General features: G+C 39.6%; 1 protein-coding gene across 15 annotated transcripts in view; it reads left to right on the top strand.

The window, feature by feature from the left end:
* Positions 1-13,712, top strand: part of LOC138763888 (ERI1 exoribonuclease 3-like) — a 453,927-nt gene that overhangs the window by 208,041 nt on the left and 232,174 nt on the right. The window lies entirely within an intron of this gene.

The following is a 13,712-nucleotide window of genomic DNA, read 5'->3' as shown; positions in this document are numbered from 1 at the left end:
GGTGGCCAGTGGAGAGCTCGCCATATAACACGATCTTGGGAAGGCGATGGTCCTCCATTCTGGAGACGTGACCTACCCTGGCAAATGGCAATGATACCCATTTAGTGTCATATTTTTGCAGCAAGGAGATAATGTTACAGTTGAGAATAGAAAGGAAACAATAATTTTACTGTCATGCCAATGAAACTATTGCAAATTTCATTTCATTTTACTTTAAAATATTGAAATTTCATTTCATTTAATTTTAAAATATTGAAATTTCATTTCATTTTACTTTAAAATATTGAAATTTAATTTCATTTAATTTTAAAATATTGAAATTTAATTTAATTTGACTTTAAAATATTGCAAATTTCATTTCATTTTAAAATATTGAAATTTCATTTTATTTCATTTAAAAATATTAAAATTGCATTTCATTTGACCTCCAATCTTTCCTTTTTTGTGGTGCTCGTCATAACTAGTTTGACTGTTCACCTTTGGTGATCTTATTGATTAACCATAGGCTGCAGATTCCCTCCGTGTATTCTATAAAAGACTAGGCAAAGGAGGAAAAACCCAACACCCAACCCCAACCAACCATTTTTCCCCTGCAGCCGCTGCAACCGTGTCTGCCTGTCCCGCATTGGACTTGTCAGCCACAAACGAGCCTGCAGCTGACGTGGACTTTTACCCCCTCCATAAATCTTCGTCCGCGAAGCCAAGCCAAAGAAGAAAGAAGTCACCAGAACATTAACATTTGTGGTATTTTCATTTAATTTTCTGCAGTGTTCTGTGTTAATGTGCATTCAACTATTTTAGCAAATAATAATTTATGCTAAATCATCAATTATTGTTTTAACTTGTCTTTATCCACCATTCATCTCCCTTGCCAATGACAGTCCAATAATTTCAAAAAATATTACTCTGCACAAGCAACTAAATATATATAATTTAAGGTAACTTTGCATACAAGAACCCAGATCAATTCTGATTTTATTATCATATCCTGCAGTTGAATATTGGTTGCTAATTATCGTAGAATGTCAGCGACCATCTCAATCTGACTTTTCATCAGCTTTGCTTACTTACCACCACTTACTGCCCATTGCACAGACAGAGACAGCTGCATTGTGGAGGCAGTCATTTAGGTGTTTAAACGGAGCTGACAGCCTTTATGTCATGGTGGGTGAGAGTGCATATTTGACACGGTACAGCTGTATCCTGAGCGAGGTGAAGAATGTGATGCCATTTATCTTATTTTCATACATTTCTTCGGCACAGTTGCTCTATTCGTGTGCGTTTGCTTGTTGGGAAGGGGGAGGGTTTCTCGTTGCTTTGCGAAAAGGATTGAAGCGTCCCTGTAGGCCGATTGGATGTGACTATTTTTTCATTTTATATTCATAATATTGGTAAAAACAAATGCTAGAGATACCCTGTATAAATTAGTTCTGCTTTGGAGCAGGTCACTGTGTGGTTAGCCCATGTTTAAAATATGTTTCAGTCACTTTTTAACTGTAAAAATAAAGCAATATTAGGCTGTGATTTCAAATCCTTGTTCATCCATCTCCATGTCAGCATTGCCATGCATTAAGATTTTCAGACCAGTATTATTTTTCTTTTTTGTTTAGTTAGTAATTCTTTATTTCATATCAATGTGAGTTACAATTACTAAATAAGTAGTGAATTCACAGCATGTGAATTCAGTTTCTCGCATGGGTCAAAGGATGTAGGTCATAGTACTTGGCCACATACTACAGATCTATGTATTTGGTTAACATTTGTGACATGCAAGCCAATAGAGCTGTTCAACCATTGCAATTAATTGCTAAGTTCAGTATTTTCATTTCATGTCTTGCGTATTCATTTTTCCCATGGCCTTCCTATTACGATTGAAATCTGTCATGTATCCTTTCTCTGAAGCACCTTTTTTGTTTGTTGGAATTGGAATGTAAGCTATGTATTCTAAATTGCTGCTCAACAGGGTTTATTCTCACACTTTTCACATTTGTACAACTGATCCATTCACAACTGTACATCAACCTGAATCTCTATTATGAGATCTTCAATTGATATGTAAATTGAATATTAGAATAGTATTTCACAGGCATTTTTGTAACTGCTAAATACAGTAAGTTTGTAAATGAATATTCAGTCTGTCATTGTGAGAAAATATATCAGTAGTTAAATCTATAATCAGTTGTAAAACAGAATCTAACGTGCCATATTTATCCCATTAGCCCATTTTTTCCCCCTAACTTCAATTTACTTCAGAATTCAGCCAGTTCAGATGTATTTACTTCTGAAACCAAGTTATTTCATCTTGCTCTGTCCCCTTGCTCCATCCTTTTTTTATTCACCAGTTGCATTTTTAGACCACAGGAAATAATTTCCCCAAAATGATGCGCACTTACATTTTGAGTCCCCAGTATTAGACATAGTTTAGGCCTTAAATGTGTGCTTTATTATTACAAGCCATTATCATAGCAGATTGGATGCTTGTTAACTCCACAGTTTGCAATGCACTCTTCTTCTTGATAATCAGCTTTATAAGCCACAACTGTAAAAAGGAAAAGGCCACAATCTCTTTATAGGAGAGTAACTTGATTTGCTGAAATGGGACAAAACTATGAGCTATTTTTAAAAAAAATATTTGCAATATCTTGACGAAGGGCGCAGGCCTAAAAATTTGATTATATACTTTTGCTTCCTGTGAATGCTGTGTAACCTGCTGAGTTTTTGCAGTACTTTTATTTATTACCCTACAATGAAAACATCTGCATACTTTTCTGTTTAGCTTCTTTTTAGGACTGTCCATCACAATAGTGAGGATCTCCCAGTAGTCACCCATTTCAATTCCTCGCCCCATTCCCTTGCCGACGTGTCTGATCATGGTCTCAGGCGCTGCCAGACTGAGGCCACCCGATCGTTGGAGGAACAACACCTCATATTCCATCTGGTCACCCTCCAACCGGATGATATTAACGCTAACTTCTCTGGTTTCTGTTTCTCCTCATTTCCCCTCCTATCCCGATGTCTCTTTTCCTCTAGCTCTCTCATGCGTGCACTCTCTCTCTCCCTCCTTTCCCTGCTCCTGCTTTCACAGAGCCCCAAACAATATCTCCTTCCTCAGCCAATTCTCACCTTTCCTCTCTCCTGTATTCCATCCATATCAAATTAACACTTTTTTTTCTGTTGGTCTGTACTCTCCCATTTTTCCATTCCCACTCTCCCACCCTTTTATTCAGGTGCCTGCCTGCTTTTTGCTCACACCTTGAAGAAGGGCTAAGGCCTGAAAAGTCGATTTTATATCTTTACCTCCTATAGTTGCTGCAAGACCTGCTGAGTTCCTCCAGCATTTCTGTGATTTTTTTAATATTTTAACTTTTTTCATATTATGCTTCTCTCCACATAATTTTATAATTGGCCTTATCATCTAATTCTCAACAGCCTCATGCTATTCTCATCACAGCATATTGTGATTATTGGTCATCAGGGTTTCGAGATTGCAGCTAGTGCAGTCATCGGACGGACGTTAACTGGATTACCAGGGATTTTGGGCAAAGTGCACCATCTCATGCATACTCAGTGCCAGACTGTTGGAATCATTTTTACAGAATTTTAAAAAGCAAATATTTAACCCACAACTTTTGAAAACCAGCTGAGGATCTTCTGAACTGTATAATTGTGGCTGACAGGTAACTTGGGTGTTTGTGAAGCAGATTAATTTGTGTGCTAAATTTATCATTCAACAGATCTGGACACATTAGGAGAATGGTGATTGACTTAAAGAAAGTGTTACATGAGACAGGTGATATCGCTAAACTGTTTCTGAACAACCAGTCATATCAAGAAGTGTACCCTTAACCCTAATATTATTTTGGGCTGGGCCACCTTTGCCTAAAAATTGTTGCCATTTTATTAATCCTCATAAAATGGATTTAACCCAGTGTACATTGAATATGTGATAGTTTCCTGGTAAAATTTCACCCATCCCAAAATAGAACATGTTTGCACACATTATCTGCATTGGTCATTTTCTTCCTTACTGACAGAAATTGGAGTTCAAACTTCCAATCTCTTATCTTGAAACTGTCTCAGCACATGATACACATCATGTTATTTGTTGCCTCTATTTCCATTCAAATATACAGATTAGTTTCAGTACTTATACTTTAGCAATGATTCTGCTTTAGAAACATTTTTTTTTACAGTAAAACATGTAGAGGTGCTGTGGTAATGAAGACAAGATCTAACGAATGCCACCAAACATTTAAGTGAAATGAAAAGAAAGAGAAAATAACTGAAATAAAAACAGGCAGTCCCAGCATATCTCATTTTTCCTATTAAGCACCTGACATCACTCAGTTTATTTTCATTAAACTGCAGCCCTGTTGTGTATTCTCCATGTCCAACCCATTTATTGTCAGGTCTTTTTAATGCATTTTGAACAATCTTGCACATGGTTCTCTTCTGACTATTTGAGGCACATCAAGCACCATGAATAGATGCATTTGTGGGGAGACATTCTACATCTTTAATTGTAGTCATTATTTAAGAATTATCACAAATTGTTGAGCACTTTGAAAGTGCAAGGCCCTTAATGGCATATGCAAATTACATCATAGCTGATGTCAAGTAATTTTTTTGTCGCCTAATTTACTCCACAGATTTTGAGTACTGTATTCTTATAATGTATATCTATTTGTCTTTTGACATGGTTCAACTCCCCGTGACTTTAGCCAGATGGATAAAAATAATTACCAGCTCTGTGACTTGTGGAAGCACTTTCTTTTCAAATGATTGTGTTCTGCAAATGAAGTCCTGCAAGATCACTTGCTGCATGAATTTAGTTTTCATCTTAAGCGGCTGTCGGTTGGGTGACTGGTGAAAGATCTGCAGCCTTCTGCTGTTTACTTTAAAAAATATAGTGGTTTATTTTGAATACCTAATTGATGATCACTAATTGTGAGGACCAGTGCAACCCTTATACCATGCATGTAGAAGTGAAGCATCTCATTCAAAGGACATTTGGTGTGTCATTTGGCTTTCTCCTCCATACAGGAATGCTGCTCGTCAATTCCATTTACACAAGTTACACACGAGCACCCGCTTTGAACTTTGTCCCAAATTTTGACGTCATAATTTCAGAAGACTTTTCAGAAATATAATTGTTCCCCTTACTATTAACTGTCAAGACCTGTTTCACATCAGCGTCAGTCAAAATATTCTGTTTTCACGTGATAATTACATATTGCGATTAATTTGCATGCAAATTAGTTTAATTTGAAAATGGACAGTACCCAATAAACTGTCGGCTTTAATGTTATGAAGCCATAAAGGACTTAATTGTTACATTGTTAAGGTTTAATGATTTTTAATTAGATCTAATTAACACATGTAAATATAAATGATCACAGTTAAGATATTTTTGCCCATTTAAAGCTTTTGTAAATTTTTTATTTATTTGATTTTTTTCAAGTGATTTTATGGATTTAAACTTCATGAAAATATTTTTTTGTGGAAAATCATTCTTTCTTGACCAAATCCGTTGAATAGGTGGGAGCAATTTTAATATGACTTCTGCTGCTTTGATTCTGGCAAATTGAATTATTTTGCCCCAAGCTATTGCCTTGTTCATTGCCCACCTAACACCAACTGTCTCAACTTTTGAGAAGTTAGATGTATGGTCAGCTTGTGGTGTCTTACTTTCAATTTATGCAACAGGTATCAGGGGCGATGGTCTCATCTACTGATCCCTGGTGCAGTGTATGTTCTAAACCTATAGAAAATGTGTTAATTTTATGAACACAACATTAGCAGGCTTGCTTTTTGCTGCAGGTTTTTGAGCAATACATTGATTTTGTCCTACCATAATGCCATCTCCCCCACAATGCACCCCTGACCATACTCATTCTATTCTACTCAATTGTAAGGGAGCACCTTCAGAATGTCTATCTGTCCACTAAAGAGGTACTGGGCTTCTCCTCCAGGAAAAACAAGGACTGGTTTGACAAAAACAACCAGGAAATCCAGGAGCTTATGGCAAAGAAGCGATCTGCCCACCAGGTTCACCTTGCAAAGCCTTCCTGGCCAGAGAAAAAAACGAGCCTTCCATCTCGCATGCAGCCATCTTCAGGGCAAACTCTGGGAGATCCAAAATGAGTGGTGGACTAGCCTCGCCAAACGAACCCAGCTTAGCGCCGACATTGGCGACTTCAGGGGTTTTTATGAGACACCAAAGGCTGTGTATGGTCTCTCACCCCGTCCAAAGCCCTTTGCGTAGCTCAGACGGCGAAGTCCTCCTCAGCGACAAGATATCCATCCTCAATCGATGGTCAGAACACTTCCAATCTCTTTTCAGTGCCAACTGCTCAGTCCAAGAATCCACCCTGCTCCAGCTCGCTCAACAGCCCTTGAGTCTAGAGTTGGATGAGGTCCTTACCCTGGAAGAGACATATAAGGCAATTGAACAACTGAAAAGTGGCAAAGCAGCAGGTATGGATGGAATCCCCCCCAGAGGTCTGGAAGGCTGGCAGCAAAACTCTGCATGCCAAACTGCATGAGTTTTTCATGCTCTGCTGGGACCAAGGAAAGCTGCTTCAGGACCTTCGTGATGCCATCATCATCACCCTGTACAAAAACAAAGGCGAGAAATCAGACTGCTCAAACTACAGAGGAATCACGCTGCTCTCCTTTGTAGGCAAAATCTTCGCTAGGATTCTCCTAAATAGACTAATACCTAGTGTCGCCGAAAATATCCTCCCAGAATCACAGTGTGGCTTTCGCGCAAACAGAGGAACTACTGACATGGTCTTTGCCCTCAGACAGCTCCAAGAAAAGTGCAAAGAACAAAACAAAGGACTCTACATCACCTTTGTTGACCTCACCAAAGCCTTCAACACCGTAAGCAGGAAAGGGCTTTGGCAAATACTGGAGCGCCTTGGATGCCCCCCCCAAGTTCCTCAACATGGTTAACCAACTGCACAAAAACCAACAAGGTCGGGTCAGATACAGCAATGAGCTCTCTGAACCCTTCTCCATTGACAACGGCGTGAAGCAAGGCTGCGTCCTTGCACCAACCCTCTTTACTATCTTCTTCAGCATGATGCTGAACCAAGCCATGAATGACCTCAACAATGAAGACACTGTTTACATCCGGTACCACATGGATGGCAGTCTCTTCAATCTGAGGCGCCTGCAAGCTCACACCAAGACACAGAGCAACTTGTCCGTGAACTACTCTTTGCAGACGATGCCGCTTTAGTTGCCCATTCAGAGCCAGCTCTCCAGCGCATGACGTCCTGTTTTGCGGAAACTGCCAAAATGTTTGGCCTGGAAATCAGCCTGAAGAAAACTGAGGTCCTCCATCAGCCAGCTCCCCACCATGACTACCAGCCCCCCACATCTTCATCGGGCACACAGAACTCAAAACGGTCAACCAGTTTACCTACCTCGGCTGCACCATTTCATCTGATGCAGGATCGACAACGAGATAGACAACAGACTCGCCAAGGCAAATAGCGCCTTTGGAAGACTACACAAAAGAGTCTGGAAAAACAACCAGCTGAAGAAACACACAAAGATCACTGTGTACAGAGCCATTGTCATACCCACGCTCCTGTTCGGCTCCGAATCATGGGTCCTCTATTGGCATCACCTATGGCTCCTAGAACACTTCCATCAGCGCTGTCTCCGCTCCATTCTCAACATTCATTGGAGTGACTTCATTACCAACATTGAAGTACTCGAGATGGCAGAGTCCGCAAGCATCGAATCCACGCTGCTGAAGATCCAACTGCGCTGGGTGGGTCACGTCTCCAGAATGGAGGACCATCACCTTCCCATGATCGTGTTATATGGCGAGCCCTCCACTGGCCACCGAGACAGAGGTGCAGCAAAGGAGAGGTACAAGGACTGCCTAAAGAAATCTCTTGGTGCCTGCCACATTGACCACCGCCAGTGTGCTGATATCGCCTCCAACCGTGCATCTTGGCGCCTCACAGTTCGGCGGGCAGCAACCTCCTTTGAAGAAGACCGCAGAGCCCACCTCACTGACAAAAGACAAAGGAGGAAAAACCCAACACCCAACCCCAACCAACCAATTTTCCCTTGCAACCGTACCTACCTGTCCTGCATCGGACTTGTCAATCACCAACGAGCCTGCCTGCAGCAGACGTGGACATACCCCTCCATAAATCTTCGTCCGCGAAGCCAAGCGAAAGAAATGCCATCTCCCCCCCACAATGCACCCCTGACCATACTCATTCTATTCTGCTCAATTGTAAGGGAGCACCTTCAGAATGTCTACCTGTAGGAACTAGGAAACTTCCTTTCTACACCTGAACACCATGAATGTGAACTTTTGGGCTATTATTATTCTCTGTTGAACTGTATTTTTTTTCTAAATCCTGCACTTTATCCTAGTACCAATACACACTACACTTTTTGACTTACTGTAACACTACATCCTGCACTTTGTTTTATTTTTGCACTGTATGGGTGCCCTTGCATGGATAGCATACAAAACAACAGTACATGCGACAATAAACAACTCAATTCAGTTCTTTTACTTAATACATTCTGTTCTTTTTGAGGTTTCCTTCACCTGAGCTTGAGTGCAAACATGGACATGAATAAATCTGAAATTAGCTCCTTGTAAAAACTCGGCTCATATTAGAATAAAATTAATTTGAATAATAATAAGGCCATGGGCTGTTGGGAACTTGCATGCGAAGACTCACACAGACTGCCGGTGACTTGCTGTTGCAGGACCCACACAGCCCTGCGGGCTGCTGGATTCTATCTCATGGAACCAGTTATTGGAACCAGAATGTATTGGAGGTTTAGATCAGGAGCTCGGGATGCCATTGATTTGAGCTGGAGTTGGTGCGGCTAAAGGCTAAAGAGGCTGCAGGTGCGATGGAGGCGAATCTATTGACACTCATTGTCTCTGAAGGGACTCTCTCCTATTGTGAGGGGCCCTGCGCCAATCTCATGGCAACTCTTTGCTTTAGGGCAGAAAAAAGTTTAAGTATATTATGATTTATTTCATTTTTAATATTGTAATGTGACAATAAAAGGAATCCTTGAAGCAGCTCTGTTTTCTTATCTGCATTTAAGAGAGAATAGGTGCATATGATTGTGATGATTGCTGTGGTGAGAACAATCCTTGTGTTTGTTTCCGTCAATAGCACTTCACTGAATCCCAAGATATCCAGTAGCTGTCTCAGCAGGTAAAAAAAATTGAAGAATAAGTAGCAGTTCAGAAAGCAAAAGGAACAACTTTAATATTTCTTACCTTCTGAAGAATTCTAAATTAGAAAAAATGCACATGATCGTGTAGATGGAATGTCATTTTAAAAAAATATGGAATTCTTTAAAATATTTTTCATTTGAAATATTTATTTGAGGGAACTAGAATGTGCTGACACAAAATGAGGCTGTTTGAGCCAGATGGTTCACTTAATATACCTTTTACAATTCTGCTCAGATCTTGTGAAATAAAAACAATTTTTGGGATCATCAGCAGGTGTAATTCTCAAGTACTTTCAATTAATTTCAAATGCTTTCTTGCCTACTTGAGAGAAAGCTTCAACACCTAGCCTATGAAGAAGAACAGCATCCTCAGGATTTTTGTGTTTAAATAATGCACGCATGGAAGTTCAGAAGTTGCTGTCAATTTCCTAACACGATGACAGCTGTCATTACTGCTACCAAATCTAAGCCATTATTATGTTTAATGACACGTTCAAGTAAATAGCAAAAGTACCTATTTATCTGATTGTAGTGCATTAGTTGTGGCAGCTACAAAAAAACCTAATGATGCAAGTTTTCCAGGTTTTATTTCTATATTTCCAAACATTATCTCTCCCACCATCACAATAAAACATACACAAACATGTGCTTTTTATGACCATAATGTGATTGATTCATTTGAAGCTGGCTAATCAGAATACACTGGTGGAAACAGAATCATCTCATTTATCAGACTATCTCCATTAAACAAAGCAAATCTGCACTGATTTAAAAACTTCAGGAATCAATTGTTGTTTAAGAAAATCCTTTCTATAAAGAATTATCTTCACCCTAGCAGTTCCCAGCTCCATTAACTGGGATCAATTATAGAATGCTCCAGAGAGCAAAGATCAAACAAATGCTGAGATTTAGTTTGAAATATTTTTTTTTAATTTTAATTTTCTGATTCTTAATGCAATAACCAGCTAGATGTTGCTGTATTCCCCTTGTCTTGTTATGTACTAGACCCCCTGTGGCTACCTGCTACTCAGAATGCAGTAAGACATGTTGCTGACATTTACACCGACCAGAGTACGAGTAGACTCATACAGAGAGATGCCTGGAGCAAGCATGTTCTCTGACCATTGAGCAAAATGCCAAGATGCATATCTGACTACCTATGACCATGATTCTTTGCTGTATCTTTACCCCTGAAGTGATCAGATGCCTTTAACCACTCTGTTTCTTAACATTTAAAAAGAAATGTATTAAAATTATACTCTTGTGTTGTACAGCTGCTGTCAAACATGAACCTTATCAAATTGAAGAATGGTATGAAACTTGTGCTGTTTCGGACAGGGGAATAGAAGTTTGTATCATCCATAAAGCATTTGATTCATTTGTATCATTCTGTAATGTCACTGCAATTCATATCAAGTGCCAGAACAAGATTTCAGTTCATGATAATCTCAGTGAAAATGGAATAAAATAACCCTCACTAAAAAAAAATCTAAGGTTGGATTGTCTTATTAAGCCTTGACGTTTCTGTGTTGAGGTGTTTGTCAAACTCTGAATTGTGCCATTGTATTTCATTTATTTTCCTCAAGTTACTTCTTAATGATTACAATGGGTTATTTTCTGATGCACATGCTCTGCTGAAAAGGGAAGGAGAAAGGAAAGGGTATACTCTGAGAAATTATACAAAAAAAAGAATCTGGTTTCAAACTTTACTATTTCTAGAATGTGTCATCTGAACTGCCACAGGAGTACACTCCAATGAACTTTCTCCACCAATATTCACTTCAGGATAATTGTATAATGTTGAATGTCCATTATAACTGTTGATTTGAAGGAATGGCACAAAACAAAGGCCAATGCATGGCCCAAATTTCATTATATATACTGCAGTAAACTAGAGGTATATTTATCCACCTATTGGTGCAATAGATATTTGGGTCTAAACTCAATAGTTATGCTCTTACCTCAAGTATCATCATTTGAAATTTTATTCTGCATAAATTGCTGCATTTCCTTACAGCAAAGGTTTTAAATAAGAAGTGACCGGTTCCTTGTTAAAGAGTGTAAACCCTAAAACAGAAATTGAGAGGGAATGGGGGGAAAAAATTCAACAATGTCTCAATGCAAAGATTGAGGCAAAAGATCATTTTTGTTCTTGAAAGCTATTCATGGAGTCAGAAGGGATTATCCAGCCATCTTCCTCTTCTTCATCTTTCCATTTCACAGCTTTCCAGTCTATTCATATTCCCTCTATTTTAAAGAAACATTACAATAAAACCAAGTAATGTTCATGCTTGATCTTACAGCAAGCTGATTACATTTATACCATAGAAGAGCTCTACAACGGCTAGCTCTTTGAAAGAATGAATTACCTTGCTTTCTCCCAAACAACACAACCATAAAACCAATTACACAATGCCAGTTTTGAATATAATGGAATGCTCAATGTGCATCTGGAGAATAAATCTGTAACAAACCGGAAAAAAAAAACCCAGGGAATAAAAGATGTGAGCTTGGTGTCAGTGGTCAATAGAGGGAATTCTGAGGGACATGACCTAAAAGCATTTGACAGGCAGGGACTGATTGGAGGTCGACAGATGGCTTCAGGCATGGGAGATCATGTGTTTTGAATCCGATAGCATTTTGAAGAAGTGACGAAGGTGGAGGACATTGTTTATAGATGGATTTTTCCAAGACCCTCTGTGGCAAATTAGTCCGAACATAGAATATTGCAGCATGGTATCAGAATCAGAATTTATTATCATGAACAAGTTACAAAATTCATTGTTTTGCAGCAGCTTCTCACAGTGCAAACATTCATATAAACCATACAAAAAAAACTAAATAAAAATAGTGTACAAAAAGTCAAAGGAAGGCAGTGTCTTTGGTTCATTGATCATTCAGGAATCTGATGGTAGCAGGGAAGAAGCTGACCTTGTGCTGCTGAGTGCTCGTCTTTAGCCTTTTCCAGATCGTAGCCCAGAGTGAAGAAGGCATGGCCTGGATGGTGGGGTCCTTGGGGATAGAGGCTGCTTTCTTAAGACTGCCTATTGTAGAAGTCCTCGACGGAGTGGTCTGGTGCCTGTGACGTCGCAGGCCAAGTTAACAACTCTCCAGAGTTTTTTTTAATTGTCCTGAACATATGCACCCCTGTACCAGACAGTGATGCAATCAGCCAGAATGCTCTCCATGGTTCACTTGTATAAGTTTTCGAGAGTCTTCGGTGACATATCGAATCTCCTCAAACACCTCATGAAGTATAGCTGCCGGTAAGCCTTCTTCATGATTGCATCAACATGGAAGCTCCAGGACAGATCTTCAGTGATGTTGTCACCCAGAAATTTGATGTTTTTGACCTTCTGCACCATTGACCCCTCGATGAGGACTGTTTCGTGTTCTCCTGATTTCCTCTGAGATCTACATTCATCTCCTTGGTTTTGCTAACGTTGAGTGCAAGGTTGTTGCTGTGACACCATTCAATGAGCTGATCTATCTCCCTCCTGTATGCCTCCTCATTGTCGTTTGTGATTCTGCCGACATCTGTGGTGTCCTTGTACAGGTCCTTCAGCCCACAACGTTGTGCTTACCTAGGTAAACCTACTCCACAACAATCTTAGTTTTTCCTACATCACACCCTCTATTTTTCTTGCATCCATGTGTCTAAGAGTCCAGAAGGTTAGATTACATATGATCCAATGAGAATTGGCTAATTGAATTCAAGGTTGGGATAATGGAAGAAGTCAGAGGGGAGTAAGTCAGAGATACTTAGGGGTGCAGGTGCATAGTTCCAAGAAAGTAGTAACTCAGGGGAAGTGTGGTGAAGAAGGCATTTGGCATACTTGTCTTTGTTGGGTGAGGTTTTGAGTCGCAAAATATGGACCCCATGATTCAATTGTTCAAGGCAGTGGTATGACCACACTTGTGTGCAATTCTGATTGCCCAGTTAGGGAAAGGATATCAATAAATTGGAAGTATTGTGGAGGGGATTTACCAGGATGTGGTGGGCTTAAGTTATAAGGAGGGATTAGAGAGACTGGTTTTTATTCCCTGAAGCAAAGAAGGCTGAGGCTATCTTTTGGAGGTTTGTAAAATCAAGAAGGGCATAGAAAAAGTGAATGTTCATAGTTTCCTCCCCATGGTAAATGACTGTAGAACTAAAGAGCATGGTTTAAGTTGACGGTGGTGGAGTGGGGGTTGATTTAAGAGGGACCGAAAGGGCAACTTTTTCACTTGGAGAGTAGTTGGTATCTGGAATGAGCTACCAGAGAAAACTATTAAAGTGGGTTCAATTTTGATATTTAAAAGACATTTGCGCATATTTATAGGTTGGAAGAGCTGAAAAGGTAATGGCCAAACTCATGCAAAGGAATGAATGTAAACTTGGTTGACATGGATGAGTTGGGGTAAAGGGTCTGTTCCATGCTGTGCAATCCCTTTCAATTTAATGTCCCATCTAGGACGAAGAAATTCTGCCACTA

Source organism: Narcine bancroftii, chromosome 5 (assembly GCF_036971445.1).
Source record: "Narcine bancroftii isolate sNarBan1 chromosome 5, sNarBan1.hap1, whole genome shotgun sequence".
Lineage (NCBI taxonomy): Eukaryota > Metazoa > Chordata > Chondrichthyes > Torpediniformes > Narcinidae > Narcine > Narcine bancroftii.
The sequence above is the reverse complement of the archived record's forward strand: the minus strand, read 5'-3'. Positions and strand labels throughout refer to the sequence as shown.